Source organism: Lissotriton vulgaris, chromosome 1_2, assembly GCF_964263255.1.
Source record: "Lissotriton vulgaris chromosome 1_2, aLisVul1.2, whole genome shotgun sequence".
Lineage (NCBI taxonomy): Eukaryota > Metazoa > Chordata > Amphibia > Caudata > Salamandridae > Lissotriton > Lissotriton vulgaris.
In genome coordinates, this window is record NC_141686.1 from 289,012,286 (window position 1) to 289,033,690 (window position 21,405).

General features: G+C 43.8%; 1 protein-coding gene across 1 annotated transcript in view; it reads right to left on the reverse strand.

The window, feature by feature from the left end:
• The window catches only part of LOC147736519 (carnosine synthase 1-like), a 308,759-nt gene that overhangs the window by 117,048 nt on the left and 170,306 nt on the right, over positions 1 to 21,405 (reverse strand). The window lies entirely within an intron of this gene.

Consider the following 21,405-nt stretch of genomic DNA (forward strand, 5'->3'; position numbering starts at 1 on the left):
AATGTTATCTGGGGGGCACTTAATTGGATATGCTGACCACAAACTCCTGACTTACATGTTCTCACCTAAAAGTTCCTACAACAGCACTCCACTGATTGCTATAAGGATTCTAGGGTTGGATAGTTTCTGCTACAAACTTGAATATGTCCCGGGCAAGCAGAATAAAGCAGCTGACTTTTTATCCAGAGTGCCATTTGACATAGCAGAGGAATTTTATATTGCACCATTTCCTATCCTGGTTGTCAATTCCTCCACTATAGCCAATGATGAATGGATGTTGGCCAGCTCTAATGACACTACTTTAGCTATACTCAAGTCATATGCTCTACTCGGTTGGCCAAATTACAAGAGTGAGTTTGATGATGACATAAAAGGTTTTTGGGACGTTCATAATGAAATCAATGAGGGGAACGACTTGGTTCTACGAAATGATAAGATCATACCTCCCATGAGCCTTCAAGACAAGATTATAGACTTAGCCCATGAAGGCCACCTGGGTAGAAGTTTCACCAAAGCTCGTGTGAGAGAATTTTATTGGTTTCAAAACATGGATTCACAAACTGAGTCCAAGGTAAAGGACTGCAGTTTTTGCTCCAACAGTGATTAGTCCAAAATAATTCACAAGGCCCAGTTATCCCCGGTAATTGTTCCAGAAAAACCGTGGGAAAAACTAGCACTAGATATAATTGGTCCTATTAATCGTTGGGGGGGAGGGGGTAACAAAATGATTTGCATTCATTTTCGTCAACTATCATTCCTGTTGAGTTGTCACCAAAATGGTCCACCATGTGAACACTGTTTCACTTATTGCTTTTCTCAAGGATGTTTTCTCTTCGAAGGCATACTTGCCACTCTGGTGACAGACAAAGGAGTGCAATTGACTTCACATACCATGTCTGAATTTCTCTCACATCTCAACATCAAACACCTCAGGTCATCTCCATATTGTCCAAGGGCCAATGGCCTAGTAGAGAGGATCAATCGCATGGTCAAGGAATGTATCCAGTTAGCCAGTATCAATCACTTAAAGGTGGAAGACGCCATTAAAGACATGTTATGGGCATACCATACTATTCCTAACTCGGTCACAGAAATTTCACCTTTTTCTGCTTTAAAGCTCAGGAAACCTAGCAGCAAGCTATTTCCTTGTTGGTTGGGAGGAGGTGTCAAATCAGAACACATCCCTACTGTGTGCATCAAACTAGGTATTAAGAAGTATTATGATGTACAACATGGTGCAAAGCATCAAGTATTGAAAGCTGGTGACTGGGTAAGAGTCAAAAAGCTAGTTAACAGAGGAGGTATGGATTCTAAGTATTTTGAACCTATACACATTTCCATTGTAAAAGATAATGTTATTATAATGGAAAATGGTCAATGTGGGAGGATAGATAAACTTGTGAAATCATTGACTCTGCAAAATCCTTGGGAGGCACCATAGACAAACTCCTGAACATGCAGGTGCATATTACTATTGCTAGGAAAACTTAAACCCTTCTCCCCTCAGACCAACTTAAAAATGGCAGCACAATCCCTTGTGCTTCCGAGACTAGACTATGGATGCACCACTCTATGCGGTCTCCCCAAATACAAGATGGCCCTGTTGAGGGCATCGCTTAATGCTGCGGCCAGACTGGTATCAGGAACTAAAAGAAATAACCACATTTCTCCGACCTTGAAAGCTCTGAACTGGCTGCCCTACAAGGTAAGAATCCACCTAAAGATCGCTTGCATGACCCATAAAGCACTGGATAGCAATATCCCCAGTTACTTAGCTTTAAAGCTAGAGCGATTGGGAGGATGCAGACAATTGCGAAGTGCGAGTTCACTACTACTGAAACCAAAATCCTTCCATAAAAAGAGAACGGGTTGCAGAGCATTCTCAGGGATTGCACCAAAGATTTGGAACTCCCTACCTCCAATGATACGTGAAATCTCTTCCTTTACCTCCTTCAAAAAAGAAGTAAAAATGCTTCTAATGAACAAATTCACATCCTAAGACTTTAACTCTATGTTGACATCTAGTCACCTATATGATCCACATATTACTGCCTACCTCTTTTGTATTAAAAGCGATTATTGAATGTATGTTTACTACTACAATCACTTAATATTTGATAACTGTGTATTATGAAGCGTACTGATTCCCTCATGGATCATTCTTTGTTGACTACTAGTCACCTATGCTATTCATGTACTAATATCGACCTCCTTTGTACTGAATGGCGAATACCGAATGTATGTATACTACCTCAACCATCTAAGGTTAAATAATTGTATATTGTAAAGTGCTCCGGTACCCTCGTGGGTCAGGTTTGCGCTATATTAAACTTTATAAATACATAAATAAATAAATGTTAATAATGTGTCCTCAGGTGTTAACTCCTCTAGTTCCAGTGGAAATAGCACCCCAAGGATGTAGTTTTTCCATTTTCTTCCTTTTTTCTTTTTTTCTTTTTTTTATTGAAAAATAAGGTGTAATTCCATTAAAATCCAATACATATTCAATTGAAAAATTATACATGTATAAAATGCAGAACGTAACACATAAAAGAAAAAAAAGTTAGTCAGCACAGTACAAAACATAGTATAAAAATGTACATTCATAATTCATAGTTCCTGGGGAGTTCATATTCCTATTATAAATACATTGATCAACTTAAAACACTCATAAGTAATGTAATTTATCTTTTTGTTAGTTCCTCCATTTCTTCAAGGGCTCCCAGATATTTCTACCTAATTCTCGAGCTGTCCTCCCCTTAAATTCATATAAACATGCTTCTAGGTTATGCATACCTAACAATCTGGATAACCACATTTGAAATGTAGGAGCGACAGTATCCTTCCACCCAGCCGAGATAAGAATTCGTAATACCGCTACTGCAATGAACAATAACGCTTGGGTATCTCTCTCAACATGAAGTTTATTATCTATCCCTGTAATAACCAGGGTAGGGGATAGGTTGATATTAATACCTAGCAGCCCCTCCAAAAATAAAGTTATTTCACTGCGTATTAAGACCAAACTAGGACAGTCATAAAACATATGCAATAGGTCTGCCGGGCCTGAATTGCATTTGGGGCATTTATCATTTTCTCTAATTCCCCACCCATACAATTTCGCAGGGGTATAGTATAGGTTAAACAACGTCTTATAATGTTGGGACCTAAAGTTTGCTGCACGAAAAACTTTCTGACTTAATATTAGGGCTAGGTCTATATCGACATCCGGATCCCCCAATTTTTGTGCCCATGTGGCCTCAGTTTTCTCCAGATCATCTGTGAGGGCGAGCAACGCAAAGTTGTAAGCAGTACCTATCTTCTTTCCCCCTTTTTTTAGGTACTCAACCAGTTGACTATCTGGGGATATTAAAATCTTTGGTCTTTGTGCTAATAATGTTTGAGAAATTTGTTCATATAAAATCCAGTGGGTACCGGGGATCCCATACATCTTCTGTAGGTCGTCAAAACTATAGAGAGCACCTCCTTTCATGATGTCGCCCAGAGATCTTATCCCATGCTCTCTCCATACAGTACAGTACACACTTTGGCCTAGATATGGAAATAGATTTGATTTCCAAAGATTTACATTGCTATTTATTTTGGGAATCTTCATGATTTTACTGATAGCTTTCCAAGTCCCCCAGACCCCTTCAACGATCTTATACCTAGCCTTCCTATAGTATCTTCGATCTAACTCGCAGTGCAATAACCCATAAGCCTTCCTCCCCAATAACAGCTCGAAAATAGAGGGAGGGACCTGACTCTCAGTTTGATCTTCAGATGTTAGATGGTCCGGTTCAAGTAGTATGTTCATCTGTGTAAGAAGGCAAACCAAATGATATAGTCTGAGGTTCGGCATAGCCAGACCTCCCCTGTCCCATGGTAGTGACATAAAATTAATTGAACGTCTAACTTTGCCGTACTGCCAGACAAACTTAACAAAAGTGGATTCGATTTTCCTCAGTACACTTTCCTCTAACAGCAGTGGGATAGCCCTAAACAAGTATAACAATTTAGGGAACATCGTCATCTTTAAAACATTTACCCTACCAATTAATGATAGGTGTAGGACGTCAATTCTTTTCAAATCCTTTTCGATTTCATTAATAAGGGGAATATAATTCTCTCCAACCATCTTCTTGACTGCTGAATTAATTCTAACTCCAAGGTATGTGGCTGAATTTACAAATCTATGATCGGTCTTCACTATATTTTTAGTACAAATTATCTGCGTTTTCCCCTCATTTAGCCGATAGCCTGAATGACGCCCAAATTCGTTGGCCAATTGAACCAACGCTGGCATTGCTTGGTGAGGGTCAGATGTAGTTATCGCCAAGTCGTCAGCGTATGCGAGCAATTTTGTAGTGAAGCCATTAAACACTACAGGGCTGATTTGTCGAGAGCCTAAAATTTTTTGAATGAAAGGATCTATATATAGGGAGAATAGGATCGGGGAGCAAGGACACCCCTGGCGTGTCCCCCTCTTTATCACTATTTTATCAGACCTTTCCCCCATGACCATAACCCGAGCCACGGGATCAAGATACATAGCCTTAATTGCCCTCAGAAAATTATTACCAAAGCCTCTACCAGCCAAAATCCTCCAGAGAAAGTCCCAAACCACTCGGTCGAAGGCTTTCTCAGCGTCGAGGAGGATCATGGCCATCTCCCCCCCCGTGGCATCATGGGCATCAAATAGCGCAATTGCTCTTCTAGTGTGTTCTGTAGTACCTCTCCCAGGTATAAACCCATGCTGCCACGGGGAAACAAGACGCCCAATGATCCCCCCCAACCTACCAGCCCAGATCTTAGAATATAGCTTGGTATCAGCATTAATCAATGATATTGGTCGGTAGGACCCCGGCAGTTCTTTAGGTTTCCCCTTCTTGTGGAAGATAACGATGTTAGTTTCCTTCCAGGACTCGGGAATTAAACCTGACCACAAGATACCATTGAATAAATCTAGTAAAATTGGGGCGATCTCTTTTTCTAAACATTTATACACCTCTAGAGGGATTCCATCAGGTCCTGCTGCTTTACCTGAGGCTAGTTCCTGTAAGGCTTTAGTTAATTCTGACATATCTAGATCTCTATCGAGATCTTCTCTAGTTTGAATGTCTAGACAAGGCCCATCATCCACATAGCCTGAATCTGAATCGTGTTCACCCAAAGCGCCCTCTTTATTATAAAGATTCTGATAAAAATTCCGAAAGACTCCCAAAATGTCTTTGGGCTCTGTATACTCCTTATCTTCATCCTGTATACGGGAGATTACATTCTTAATCCTCTTTTGCCTTATCTGCAAGGCGAGTGCCTTACCCGCCTGTTCTCCTGTTTCATAGCGACTTGCCTTGGAAGCCTGAAACTCGCTAGTTTCTTTCTGAGTGACTGTTTTCTGCAGGTCCGCTTTAATAACTGTTATCCTTTTTAGACTCTCCCGACCCTCCCGTCCCTGACCTAAATCCTTAACATGCTGTTCTTCCGCTACCATTAGCATATCTAACAACTTCTCAATCTCCCTTTTGTCATCTTTCCTAATCCTGGCAGAACAGCTTATCGTCTCTCCTCGAAGAGCGGCCTTAAAGGCATCCCAAACACTATTACGAGACGCACTATACCTATTGGTATCGTAAAACTCCACGGCCCATTTTTTAAGATGTTGAACAAATCTGGTGTCTAATAACAATTTTCTCTCGAAAGACCAACTGGTTCGTTTCCTTTCTATTTTAGGCATATCATAGTACAGCACTAGAGGATTGTGATCTGATATTGATTTTGGGAATTTCTTAATTCGCACCTTATTCAGCTCCGTGGAGGAAATCAAAAAGTAATCTAATTTAGTATATTTCAGATTAGGACAGGAGAAATAAGTGAAACAAGGATCCGAGGGTTCCCTGACCGCCCACACATCTTTCAGACCATGTGACTTCATAAGGGAGTCGAGAGCTCGGAACACTTTGGGTTTCCTCCCAGAATATTCATCTGCTTTGCTCCAGTCCACTGAAATATTTAAATCTCCACAGACCATTATGGGCGTTGGCCAATTAGCTAACTCCACCTCCAAACAATCAAAGATTTCAGGATCATCCTGATTTGAGCCATATATCACACATATTGTACAGCCTAAATTAAGTTCAACTATCGCCCATCTCCCTGCACTGTCAGCCTTACACCGCTTTGCTCCTCCAACCATAGGTTTAGCTAAAATGGCCACTCCTCTAATAGTTGACGTTTGAGATGAACAAGCTAAAATTTCGAGCCCCCTAAATTTCATCAAATTTCTCTTTGCCCAAGGAAGGTGGGTCTCCTGTATGCAAAAGATATCGACATTGTTAAACTTAGCAAAATGCTCCACCCTTTGGCGTTTTCTTGCGTCATTCAAGCCACCTACATTGACTGTACATATTTTAATGCATGACATAATTTTGTATTAATCTTTCCTGCTGAATTTTAATGTTAACAGCTTTTACCTTAATACACCTTATTTTCTTTTTTTTCAATTTTCCCCCCACCACCCTCCTCACCCTCCTCCCCCCCCATTCCCCCCTCCCCGCCCTCTCCCTCCACCCCTGCTCCCTAGCTAGCGAGGCGCTCAGACCTGGCCTGTGCGTGTGATGGTCGCAGTGAGAGCAGTGAAGCTCTTCATCTTATTATACTTTAACTCTTCATTCTGACTCCCCCTTGAGACGCATTTTTTTTTTTTGATAAAGTGGACACCCAAACTACAAATTCACCTGAACCTTCACCAATAGTTTCTATACAGCTAGAAACAAAGACAAATACTTCATACATCCAAAATTGTTCTATTTCCCATGAGAATCCAAATATTCTCTAGCTTTAATCTCAGAGGTAAAGTACAAAGTTCTCCCATCGCTTATAACTTTCAATTGGGCTGGATTAATTAAATAGGCCTGCATTTTCTTCTGCTGAAATGGATTGATCAGCTGCCTGAGTCTCCAACGCCTCTCCACTGTACAATGACAAAAATCTGGGCGAACAAAGAACGAAATCCCATCCGCATTCCTCTTAGCATCCGGTCTAGCCTTCTCCGCAATTGCCTGCCTCAGCACGAAATTACCCAAAAAGATTAGGATAGCTCTAGGTTTATCTCCTTCTTTAGTGCCTTTTTTGATCTTAAATGGAGTTCAATGAGCTCTCTGTATCTCTGCTGACCAAATCCAGTTGGACAACTCTGGAAATGCTTGTTCGAATAGTTTAATGATGTAGGCTCTGACATCGGACCCTTCCATCCCTTCGGGGACCCCAAGAACCCGAAGGTTATTCCGTCTCATCCTATTTTCAATGTCTTCCAGTTTCCACTGAATATCTGTAATGTGTGTATTTTGGGCTTCAACCTTATTGACCGCAGCTGCTGCCTCCGCCTCCGTGGAGACAACTCTATCCTCCAGATTAGTTACCCGGTCTCCCAGATTGATACAGGCCTTAGATAGCTTCCTAACAGCTCCCTGGATTTTCTTCACAGCTGCTTGAGATTTTCGACTGTCCTGCCGAGCTTCCTCTCTGTGGGCCAGAATCTCGCTATGGATAGTCTCTAATAGCGACATCTGTGCGGCACCACCTCCCGGGCTCCCCTGCAGGGGCAGTGCTGAGGAATGGTCCCAACTAAGCTCACGCTTCTTTGGTGGTTTAACTGCTGTTGCGGGGGAGCCAGGTTCAGGATCACTTTCTATATCTGGATCTGAGACAGCATTGGAGCCAAGATCCTCATCTTCGTCATCATCTGACCACTCCCCCCCCTCAGACACTGAGAAGAAGCACTCACTCGGGACCTTTTCATTTTCTTTCCCCTTCTCAGCTTCGCTGGTGACAAGATTCTCCTTAATAGGTAAGCCATCACTCGGTCCCTCTTGATCCTTTGCCATATTGACAACATCAACCAAATCCTCTGGACTCCTCTGGGTGTTACTGGTGTCAGAGACCCCTGGTTTACATGATATGATGTTGCAGTCAGTCTCTTTCAAATTCCCCATGGTCTCGCTATCACATTTACCTGACATATCAGGCCCGTACTTAGGCTCCAGGTCAAGTTCAGGCTTAAGTACATGCTCGGGTTCCCTCAGATCATCCCCTTCCATTAAGCAAAGCCCTCTAGTGTTCATGGGGGGGAGAGGATCAGTAGAAGCAGTTACTTCTGAGTCAATCATGATGTCAGTGACCGTAATCCCTGTTTCAGGTTCTCCCCCCTCCTGTGGTGGTATTAGATTTTTTGCCCCCTTCTCTCTGCCAACCCTTGCAAATATGTCGGCTATTGGGGCCATAGCTGTGGCTGTTGCCTGTCTTGTTCTGCCCACCACCTGTTTTCTTACCGGAGGGGTCTGTGAGTTGCCATCTGTGTCACCCGGCGCCGATTCCATTCCAGCCTTTTTCTTTCTCTCATTGCCTGACTTCCCTCCTGTGTTGACCTTAGGAGCCATAGCAGTTCGCCTCTTTCCTGCCCGGAATCTCCTTAATGCAAGCTGCTCGTCCCGTCCTGTAATCCTCAGTGATCTGGCCTCGTACGCTGTTCTGCTCCGCGGCGTCCGTGAAGCTTCACCCGAGCCCCGCCCTCTTGCTCTCCGACTGGAGCACAGTGAGAGAGCCGCCCGCGTCAGCACCTGGAGCAGCCGTGCCGCCGAGCCCCGACAGGTAAACGGTAAAAGCATCCAAAAATCTTTCCTAGAGGTTCCGCCGGAATTATTATACCTCCTTTAGGTGCCACATCCAAAAATCCATCGGCTCATAGCTTATGAAGGCTATAAATAGCCGTTGCCGTTGCCATTGATCTCGGTGAGGAGTTCGTACGAGCTTCACTGCTCTGCTGCTTTCGGCTGCAACTAAGCAGCCGCCATCTTCCTTTCCATTTTCTTCCTTAGTTACATCTGTATACTATTACCCTGACTTCATATGTTCTCTCTCTCTCTTTATCTCTTTTTGCTTTTTTTCAACCTCTTCTCTTTTGCTTTATTTTCTACTCACACGTATCTATTGTATCCTTCAACCCTCGTTTCCTAAAAAAAATTTGGAGGGAAGATGTGTTGTAATCTAAATATATAATATTTTGCCCCTCCTACCCTATCTTCTTTAGAATGTTGGTATGCTCTATCTTCTGACAGTTGCCTGGAGCTTGCCTTATAATGTTGACCAGACTCAGCTGAGGCAGCCTGCTAAGGACATGTGGAGTAATGGAGACATGTAATAAAAGCCTTTCAAAGAACCTACTTTTCACATGTTCTTAAATACAACAGCATCCAGTTGTAGTGAGTCTCAATTTACAGCCTACCTCATGAATAGCCTTTAAATAGGTAGGATTGCTACGCACTACATTTTTTTTTTAACCAACCCATTAGTACTTTGGCCAGTTTGCAAAATTCCTTTTTATTCGTGAAATGTTAATGCGCATATTGTAACCAGTTTTTGCCAATGGAAATTTCATGCATTAGGCCCCAAATTATTAGTTCTTTTATGTATGGTTCCTTCTTGTATGCTTTTCAGTCTTTACTAACTGAGGGATTTCATCATCAATGTTTTGGTGTAAAGTAGTTGTGTTGCTTCCTTTTCACTCAGTAGTAGGCAGCCAGGTAATTCTATGTCTACTCTGTATTCATCTTCAAACCAACGATCCACCTACTGGATTTGTGCTGCCTGATAACATGCTTGAGCATCTGGTGCCCATTGCCATCTTCTTTATACATGCACATCACAGTTTCAATTTCTACTCTGCATCTCTTTTGCCCTCCAGATTCAGTTGCACATTGCTGATCTCAGTTTCTTAAGTGTTTTTCTTGGTACTGGGAACATGAAGCACTGAAATACATACAGACATCTTGACAGCACTATCATTTTAATGATCACAATTTAATGATCACAATTCTACCTGCTATTGACAGTGGGAGTGACACCCTAACATATATTGAATTATTAAAGCCAACATCTGTGTTAATTCCTGGCACCTATTTTCTGAATGCGTCACCATAGAGCCCAAGCATCTGTTCTTGTTTAGGGCTTCTTTTGGGAGCCCCATGGGTGTTCCCAGTGGAAAATGTACAGACTTTTGTTTACTTTTGTTACCCTGCTATTACTTACATCGATTCCCCAATCTTTTAATGAGTATCTTGAATGGCGCGGCCATGGTTTTACTGCCAACACAAACAATAACGTGGTAAGCTGTCGCCCCGGTCTGAAACCCCTTTCCAGTTCTCATTCCTCAAAAATGATATCATTAGTCTAGTCCCTCCACATTCCTCTAGTTTCATGATGATAAAGTCCTCGCTTCCTGTTGATCATCAGATCCTTACTCTATTTTGTAGTCTAAGGTCTAGGTAGGAGATTGCCACCTTCTCTGCATCCTACCAAACTGTACGTTATTTGTGGTAGCCTGTATCTCCATCGGAATAACCCTGGACGGCAACTTGAACATGCGGGACCACATCAACTCAATGGGTAAATCTACCAGATTCCACCTGAGCTATCTAAGGAAACTGAGGGCCCGATTCACAGAATGAACTTAAAACTCAATCCTAAACTTACTACTATTTTGGTATTCACAGAATGCACTTACTACTTTTGGCATTCACAGAATGAACTTACAACTTTTGGTATTCACAGAAGTTAGGATTTTGTCTTAAGTTTGTCTTAGGACAAACTTAAGACAGACTTAAGACAAAATCCTAACTTCTGTGAATACCAAAATTAGTAAGTTCATTCTGTGAATGCCAAAAGTAGTAAGTGCATTCTGTGAATACCAAAATAGTAGTAAGTTTAGGATTGAGTCTTAAGTTCATTCTGTGAATCGGGCCCACAAACCCTTCCTTGACACTCCCAATTTGAAAATGGATGTTCAGGCATTAGTCATCTCAAGACTGGAATATGGCTGCTCTACCCTCTTGGGTTTACCCAATATCTTGTTGGCACCTTTAAAAGCCTGCATCAACGCAGACAGAAGGCTTCTAACAGGCTCAAGGGAGTTCAACCACATTTTACCAGATTTGAAAGCACTGAACTGGCTCCCTCTACAGGCCAGAATAGAACTCAAAATGGCATGTATCACACACAAGGCATTATACACAAACTCCCCTGCATATCTTGCCCAGAAACTTGTGCTATCAGGAGGGACTAGAAACTCACGTTCCTCCAGAGACCTATTGCTCCAACCTGCACGTTTTAGGAAAAAGAAAACTTACAACCGGGCCTTCTCTGGAGCAGCCCCAAGATTATGGAACTCACTCCTGCCCAGCAACAGAAGAATCCCGTCACTGGTACGCTTCAAAAATGATGCCAGAACCTTCCTAATGGGCAAATTCCTTGCCTAAACTATGCCTGCTATCTCACCCAGAAATGAAATCTTGCCCCATCTCCTTGCCTGTGCACAGGCCCTTTCCTCCCGGCTCCTCTGGGCTTCCCACCATTGACTCTGAACCCTTGTTTCCCTGTGAACTATAAATGTAATTGTTACTTTGTCCTCCTCTTTTTCTCCCTTTGTTCCCAGCCCCCCAAACCCCCTCGCCAAGTCCTTGTATACTGCTGCCAATTCCTGTAAAGCACTCTGATACCCTAACGGGTCAAGTTTGCGCTCTATAAAACTCAAAAATAAATAAATACATCTTTGCTGTGAATTACTTCAAAAGCTTGGTAGTCTGGATGGAGAATGATACACCAGCAACAATTTCCTACTTCTGTGGCACAAGTTATAGGGCAAATCTGTACTGCAACGTCCTTTTCTGACAGTATTTCTTGAGTTTCATCTGTACAAATATTGGTCTTAAACAGTTTTAAGCCTTCAGTGATTCCCTGCTCATTCATTTAATTGAAAAGCTAGAGAGATGCATGGATGCTCCATTAGTCTTGCCACGCCTCTCCATACAGCTCTCGTAGTGATGTGTGCAGTCTCCTTGTTGTCTCTAAGTGACTTACTATGGGTCTGGTTAGGTCTAGCTAGCAACAACTGTGACTATTGTCATTACTTTGTAAAACGAGGATTCAGTGGAGTATTTCTCTCTCACCACATGCTAGTGGTGGCTGCTTGGTGTAAATATTTGCCTTGGGTGCATCATTGCACGAGGCGTAGGCGGGGACTCATTTACATTTCAAAACTACAGTAAAATATCACATTGTTGCACTCTCATGGCACTAAGATTATCAACTCCTGTGACATTCTAGTCTAGCGCTGCACTATCACCCTGTGCACATACTGCCACTCAGCACTACCAGCCCATCACCATCATAATACTACCCACAACTACTGCACTACTTCCACTTGGCCTACTCACCCCACCCCCAACAGCACCACCCCACCACTTCACTACCATCTCCAGTCACTAAGAAAATACTTCACACATCAGCACTCAGCACCCTTACACACACCGCTTGTCGTAATTTGACAATGGCCGGGTTAGCGCTTAGCTTTGCTACACGTTTTCCCTTAAATTGGCTTTACTCAAACGCCTTTTTATATGTACGGCGGCCATTTTAGGGAATGAGCGGCCTCGTGGTCAGCATGCCCTTTAGTCCTTTGTCCGTGCCGCTGACCACTCGAGTTTGCCCAGCAACAGGCTATTTTTGGTAACGGTCAAGCCTGTACATGCGCAGTCCCAGCTGACCAGTCACCCCTCAGGAATGTTTCCGCCAAACTGGCCAGTGGAGTTGTAACCCCTCCCATGAGTTGGCTGTGCTCCAAAAATGACCATATATGTACATAAACTCTGTAACCTCGTACCGCCTATCTTTTTATTACCTGTAAAACGTATAAAAGAAGGATTCACACCAGTGTTCGTGGTGATACTTCTTGCATTACCGAAGGGTACTGTAGGAATGTACCACCACCCCATGGGGTCTTAATAAACTTGTCTTTTGTACTTTTCAGTTTCCGTGCCAACAGTTCTTTCAGTGTAAGTGGGTATTTCTGCGGAGCATGTAGGCCTTGGGAACCCAATACCACAAATTGGCGACCACGAAGGGACTCATCGGCGACTCGGATGCCCGAAGGAGAGGTCGTGACGAAGGATTGGAAACTCGCCATGGACGCGTACGCTGCCACCGAGTGACCCGAGTCCTGGCACCCACGGTGTTTTCTTCCTTTCCTTCTGATCTGACCTTCCAGGTGGCGCCGGTCTCCGACTGAGATCTTGATCGTCTGCGTTGCTGGATAGTGCCGTTTGGCTGATTCGATTAAAGACCTTGGCAGTTGGAATCTGGACTTTGAGATTTGGGTAAGATTTGTGATCGGTAAGGTAGTCTACGGACGCTTACTGAAGTTCTATGATTGTGACTATGATTTGAGTTAGCTAACATTTTGACTTTGTGAACTTTGAATCTATATGTGTAGTGCACTTCACATAGGCAGGCATGTAGAGATGTTTCTCTAATTTTGTTTGTACTCTAAGCGGCACATTTGTGTGAAGTACTGTAAGTGCCATTTTTATGGTATCACGCTTTCGTGGTACTTTTTGAACATGCCTGTTTTAAGCACACTCTGAGGGATGTGCTGTTTTGGAAATGGTACCACAATCAGGTTAGCGGAATCACAGCCGGCTCCCCCAGAGGGAACTCCAAACCGTGAGATGTATGTCAAATTTGGCCTTCCCCCTATACTGTATAGTAAATTATGGCATAAATATACTAGAACTGATCCCGATTTGCAATGGCCACTACATGGGTCGTTTGATTTGCGAAAGGTTCAATTTGTGGAACAATGTTTGTTTCAGCGCAGGGCTAGACAGAATATGTTTGATTGTGTGCGAATGTGGGAGAAAGCGGTGCGTGAACGCATGAAGCGTGAAGTTGCTTGGCGGACAAAGAGCAGCGCAAGGCTGCTCGAGATAAAGCTTTACAGCTTGAGGAAAAGGAGGCACAGGAAAAGAAAGAGAGGGAGGCACGGGAACGTAATTTGCAAACGACCGGTCAATTTCCTATTCGACGACCACTTTATCCTGTCCTTAATAATGAAATTGATGATTTTTCGTTATTAGATCGATCTCCGCCTCCGTACGTTCCACCTACGGCTCCGACTGAGGATTCTGGCGATGAAGAACGGGATAAGTCGGGAGACGGGGATAAGTCTAGTGTCAGGTTATCTGCGGAGAGAGCCGCGGAATTGCGTAGTTATGCTCGGAAACTGAATTTAAATCATGTAACTGTGTCAAACGTTGTTGCTGAAAGGGGTCAATGGACAGAACGAGAATTGTTGTGTTTTTCGAATACTTTTGCAGATGAAGTTGTTACTCGATTTCGCAAATATTCAGAGACTTTAGAATCTAAGGCTGTGTCAGTACATCGTGAGAATTTGGATAAAGGTTTATTTGTTCTTTCAGATGTCGATACCTTTTTCAGACAACTGATCCAGCTACGGGATGAGGCGTCCAGATTGCGGGAAGAACAGAAAAAGGATAAGGAGTCCGTGCCGGGGTCAACAGAGCAGTCTAAGGAGTGTTCTCTCAGGGGTTCAGATAAGAATTCTAAAGTGCATGTTATGCCTATGCGTGAAGCTGCACCTTTGTATGTTCCCCCTAAGGGGGACGGTACAGATGAAGATAAAACATCGAAGGATGCAAAGGGGTACTTTGTATATAATTGGGTATATACGCCTTGGAATAGAGCAGATGTTATGGCGTTAAAAAATGCTTTACCTGATCTCCGTAAAAATCCAGCCGCATTCTATGAAGGGGTGGAGGGGGCCATTTCTTCTTGTGTCATGACTCTTGTTGATATAGATCTATTTTTTGGGTTAATTCTTCCACCCGATATGTGGAGGTCGATTCGTAAAACTAATGATCAGACGGCGTTTGGGGCAACTTGGAAAGAAATAAACCAGGCTGACTTAGACAGGAAACCTGCATGTAAACCATGTGATATGATTTTAGAACTCCCAGCCGCTATTTTAGCTAAATTGAAAACTCTTGTTCCTCCTAAAAAGATCGATTGGACTATGTTAGCTTCCTGCAAACAAAAGTTAGATGAATCGGTATCAGATTTCTTTACACGTTTCGAAGAGGCGTTTCACGATTACAGTGGTCAATCGTTAACAGATGATACGGGTAGGCATCTGTTTGTAGATAAGTATGTGGCTAATCTCCTACCGGAGATTGCAAAATGATTAAAGACGAGTGAAAGTTCCTGGGCCACGGCGACCCCTGCGTCTTTGTTAACTATGGCTCAGTATTATGAGCGGCAGGAATTAGAGGCTAAAGAAAGTGCAGATAAGAAAACGAAGGAATTAAAAACGAAGGTGATGTTGGCGCAGGTTCACGGAACGCAATCTAGAGGGAATGAGAGAGGTCGGCGAGGAGGGAATGCGTCGTACGGTCGTACTGATATAGCGGAGGACCAATGAGCTTATTGTAAGGAGTTTGGGCATTGGGCTGAAGATTGTCCGGTACTTCGTGAGCAGCGTAGTCAGCGTGGCCGAGGAGGTGGAAGGTCGAGGAATAATTATACAGGAGCGAGGGGTGGCGGAAGTGATCGTGGTGGGTCTGAAACAAGGGGCCGTGGTCAGGATGAACGAAATGCTTTCGATAGACGAAATCAATATCAGATTTCGGAGGGTGAGAATGTGGAGCATCAGGATTATGTGCATGCATAGGATTGCGTAGGATGGGGTACGGAATCAGTTGAAGTGCCAGTAGATCAAAGAGGTCCATATGTATCAGCGGGCATTTTGGGTTCTACTGATCAGTTTTTAGTTGACACAGGAGCTACTTGTAGTGCTTTGTCCAAAAACTTGGTTCCAAGGGCTCCCCTGTCTGGCGAAACGATAACATGTATAGGGTTTGATGGCACACCCTCTCTTAGCCCACTATCACAACCTCTTGCACTTTGCATTGACAAATTTGTCAGTTTTGGTCCATTTTTGCTTCACCTCACACCCCAGATAACATTATGGGCATTGATTTGCTCAAATACTTTCGAGCAACGATACGCTGCGCTCCTGAAGGAGTGCGGGTTATTTTGAATGACAATTACCCAGATTCGGACAGATTTTGTACCATACAGGAACTTGAAGCATTAGCCTCTCTTCCCCATACGTTGTGGGCGACCTCAGATACGGATGTGGGACAGATGCTTATTCCACCTATTCGAATTACTGTCAAGGAAGGAGTACTTTTGCCATGTGTACCACAGTATAAGATTTCTAAGGAAGGTGAAATTGCCCTGACACACATCGTTCAGGATTTGATAGTTGCAGGAGTAGTGGAGGAAGTTCCTTACAATGTCTGTAATAGCCCTATTCTCCCGATTCTTAAGAAAGACACTGACGACAAAATCTATCGATTTATTATTGACTTGAGAGAAATTAACAAAATCGTCATCCCTCAATATCCCGTGGTGTCCGATATCACGACATTGCTTACATTGGTCCCTCCGACAGCGACAACGTTCACTGTCATAGATCTCAAAAACGCATTTTTTTCCATTCCCATCCACCCTGACAGCAGATACTTATTTGGTTTCACGTTAAATAATAAATCGTATAGATTTTGTCGTGTTCCTCAAGGTTACACAGAGAGTCCTAGCATCTACAGCCAGGCTTTAAAAAGACAACTTGATTCTTTTGAATTGCAATCCGGAGTAGCCCTTATACAGTATGTTGATGATCTCCTGTTGGCTGCAGACACTTATGCACAATGTGAGGAGAGTACACTCGCTTTGCTTTCCTTTTTGGCTCAGAACAACCATAAAGTCTCTAAGAAAAAGCTACAATACTGTAGACCCAAGGTGACCTACCTCGGTCATCTTTTGTCTAAGGAGGGGCGTGCATTAACATCAGATCGAATTCAGGCAATATTAGATACACCAGTTCCCCGTACTCAGAGAGATGTACGCGCCTTCATAGGACTAACGTCCTTTTGTAGACAGTGGATAATGGGGTTTTCGCACATTATAAAACCTTTGTTAGCGTTATTGTCCAAAACTGCACCAATGCCCCTTGAATGGACAGATGAATGTCAGAATGCTTTTGAACAAGTGAGACAGGCCCTTTGCTCTGCTCCCGTGTTAGGTACACCAGATTACACGAAGATTTTCACATTGTACGTGCACGAGAAAGATGGGTGTGCGTTATCAGTGTTAGTGCAAGCACACGGGGACAAGCAGAGGCCATGCGCGTACTTCTCAGCTATTCTTGATCCTGTAGCACGAGGGTTACCTGGGTGTTTTCGAGCAGTTGCAGTGACAGCAGTAGCTATACGACAGAGTGAGGGAATAGTGTTATCGCACAAATTGTTGGTACTAGTTCCCCATGCACTAGATGCCCTGTTAAATCAAACAAAGACCCAATATCTCACGAGTGCACGTTTAACAGGATTTGAGCTCACACTTTTGGCGCCACATATCACACTGAAAAGATGTGGTACTCTGAACCCTGCCACTTTATTGCCTTATCCGGTCGAAGAGGGTCAGGAAGAAAAACATCACGATTGTGTTTTCCTGACTGAGGAACAGACAAAGGGTCATGTCAACTTACAGGATATGTCACTTCCAGATGTGGATGGGGAACTGTGGGTTGATGGATCGTGTTTGAGGCTGCCAGATGGCACGACTTCCGCAGCATATGCGATCACGACACTTAAGACAGTGGTAGAAACAGCACGAATACCACAGAAATCGGCTCAAGCAGCAGAGCTGATAGCCTTGACAAGAGCCTGCAAACTGAGTGCTGGCTTATGTGTGAATATCTACACAGACAGCCGGTACGCCTTCGGAGTAGCGCATGACTTCGGGTTACTCTGGAGAGAACGCGGGTTTTTGACATCTCATGGAGTACACATTATGCAGGGAGAATTGGTGCGTGATCTCTTAAATGCGTTGCTTTGCCCAAAGAAAGTAGCGATAATTAAATGCAGTGCACATAAAAAGATCACTGATGAAGTAGGACAAGGCAATGCTTTTGCAGACACTATAGCAAGACAAACAGCTATGTCTCGAAATGTCTCCCCCATGTATGTAGCAAAGTCGCAGGCCGAGCAATGGCATGATGCTAGAGCAGAGATACTAGACATTCAAAAATCAGCGACTGAATCAGAGCTTGTCACATGGGCAGCGGAAGGGGTACTGGATGACGAGGGTTGTTGGAGGAGTAAGGACATGGAGAGATGGAAATTGCCTGCAGCTTACTTGCAGGCGATGGTCCAGATGGCGCACGGGTTAGCACATGTGGGAGCTCTTGCAATTACTCGGTTGTTAACGCGAGTTTGGGAGCATCCCGAGATTGGCAATACTGCTAAGAGAGTAGTGCAGACCTGTTTGATATGTTTACAGCACAATCCTGCAAAAGGGACGCATACACCGAAAGGAGGGTTTGTTCCACCTTCTGCACCATTCGAGGTACTTCAAATGGATGACATCCAGCTTGAGCGCTGCAATAACCTTAAGTATGTCTTAGTGGTGGTGTGTGCTTTCAGCAAATGGGTCGAGGCCTTCCCCACGAAAGACAATACAGCTTTGACAACAGCTAAGGTTTTGCTCAAAGAGTACTTCCCTCGATTTGGAGTTTGCAAATTTTTGTGGAGCGATAATGGTCCTCATTTTGTTGGGAAAATTGTGGAATATGTGCTAAAGAGACTGGGGATTCAGCAGAAGTTCCATGCTGTGTTCCACCCTCAGTCAGCAGGTCTTGTGGAGCGGTACAATGCCACGTTGAAGTTGAAACTGGCTAAGATTGTGGCGTCCACGTCATTGAAGTGGCCGGATGCCTTGCCACTAGCATTGCTCTCTCTTAGATCAGTGCCCCACTCTCGAACTGGCCTCACACCGTATGAAGTGGTGTTTGGAAGGCCTATGAATATATGGGGAGTTCCTAGGCCGCGATTGATACATGATGTGCCTTGTATAATGATGAATGATTATTTGGCACGATTAACAAATGATTTGCTTTCTATTCATCAACAGGTTCGAGAAGCGCTCCCTGATAATTCCATTGGAGAGGCCCATAGTCTCCGTCCTGGGGACTATGTGATGATTCGTTCTTTTGAGAGGGCAAACAGCTTGGAACCGAAGTGGAGTGGCCCCGAGCAAGTCCTCCTGGCAACTCGAACGGCTGTGCGAGTGACAAACAGAAAGCGGTGGGTGCATTCAACTCACTGCCGCCGCGTCTCTCCGGACCTGGTGAATCCTACTGTGCTGTCCGACTACAAAGAGATCTTGGACAAAGAAAAGAGCCCAGCTGTGACGTCGGCCGAATCTGAGGGAGCCTTCCCGGACCACACTGTTTCTGGACGACAGCGCTACGATTTACGGCCAAGATAGGAAGAAGATTTTCTTTTTGTGCGAGACTGGTTGGTTAACGCTCTGGGGTTTGTGAAACGGAAGCCGGGAATCTCAAGGGGGGGGGATCAGTTCTGCCAAGAGTAGCGACACCCGTCTTGAGCCCGGAGAAGAAAACAACGGCTACCTCGGAGCTCAGCACCATCTTTTTATTTTTTCTAGGTATATACATCTGAGACATTGTGAACTCTTTGAACTATGGTGTCCTCTGCATCACGAGACAAGAGAATTCTTGGTGCTATTTTGTTCGTACTGACAATTGTGGTGATAGCAGTGATAGCCTGGGTAGTAGAACTTGTGGTGCCTGTACGAGAACATTTGATGCCGACTACCCCGGCTCCATCTGAACATTTTCACTTCACCTTACCCTACCATGAAGAACGGCACCGACAGACTTACCTGAACAATAGCTTCATTCAGATTTTGCATCATACTCATAATATGACAAACACGTCTAACTGTTGGGTGTGTGGGATGTGGCCTGGTCATCAGAAAAAGGGGGGAACTCCGCTCATCCCACACCCATTCTCTCACAATGGTTCCTGTCACGCTTGGTATACTCTCCTATTCACTTTGCGATGGCCAACAAAAGGGGGGGTGCTTTTCCGTTTAAATAAAATATGCTATCATGACCGAGATGGTTATCCACGAGCTGAGGGTACTCGATTTGAATGGGAAGAGTACCGCCCCGATAATGCGTCTGCATCCCGAACATACAGCAACCAAAGGAACATTAATATGTCTAGTTCACATGTCAATAATGTTATAAATACCAAGGCCGATCTCTGTATACGAAATAAAGGTACAATCCCGGTGGGGAAAAGTGAATGTAATACCACACTTACATTTGACAGTCCGAATGGCATATCATTTGTCGCATCCCGAAATACTTACTTTATCTGTGGTAATAAAGGCTATCATCAGCTTCCTTTAGGATGGTTAGGCACATGCTATGTATCTTTTGTATTGCCCCCTGTATTCATCGCTCCACCAATGTACCACAATGATTATGTGCTTTACCATGATTTCGTGTTAAATCGTGTTAAACGTACTGTGGTCTTGGACGATATTGACCAGACCGATACTGCCTTACAACAATATGTAGATTTTAATTTGGGATTGTTTTCCTTTGTGGGGGCTGCTTTGAACAGTCGGAAAATACGACGACTGACTCGTGTTGTTGAGGCTGTAGCTAATGACACTGCTATTGCACTAGGGAATTTAACGGAAGAGCTCCAGATTTCTAGAATCGTTACGCTCCAGAATCGCATGGTTCTAGATGTGGTTCTAGCTGATCGAGGGGGGGCATGTAGAATCATCGGAAGTAGCTGTTGCGTGTACGTGCCAGATAATTCGCCATCTGTTTATGATGCAATTTCAAAACTTCACAAAATTGCTGCTGAGATACACCCGGACAATGGCACGTGGACTTTATCGGGGTGGTTCTGGTCAATGTTGAGTACCTGGGGCTGGAAGCTACTGACAATCCTATGTGTTGTAGTTGGGATCTTATTCTTCCTATGTTTATGTATACAATGTGGCCCTGCCTTATGTTCTATGTGTTTATCAGTCTGTATTCCATCTAGACGAGCTCTTGCCCGAAATGAATTGATGCTCCATAAAGAAGTAGCTCAGATAATGTTAATTGACATCGAAGATGAGTATCCCGATTACGTCCACTATGAGGTAGCTTCAGCTAAACGCTAAAAGGGTCGTCTGTCGTAATTTGACAATGGCCGGGTTAGCGCTTAGCTTTGCTACACGTTTTCCCTTAAATTGGCTTTACTCGAAAACGCCATTTTATATGTACGGCGGCCATTTTAGGGAATGAGCGGCCTCGTGGTCAGCATGCCCTTTAGTCCTTTGTCCGTGCCGCTGACCACTCGAGTTTGCCCAGCAACAGGCTATTTTTGGTAACCGTCAAGCCTGTACTGGCGCAGTCCCAGCTGACCAGTCACCCCTCAGGAATGTTTCCGCCAAACTGAACAGTGGAGTTGTAACCCCTCCCATGAGTTGGCTGTGCTCCAAAAATGACCATATATTTACATAAACTCTGTAACCTTGTACCGCCTATCTTTTAATTACCTGTAAAACGTATAAAAGAAGGATTCACACCAGTGTTCGTGGTGATACTTCTTGCATTACCGA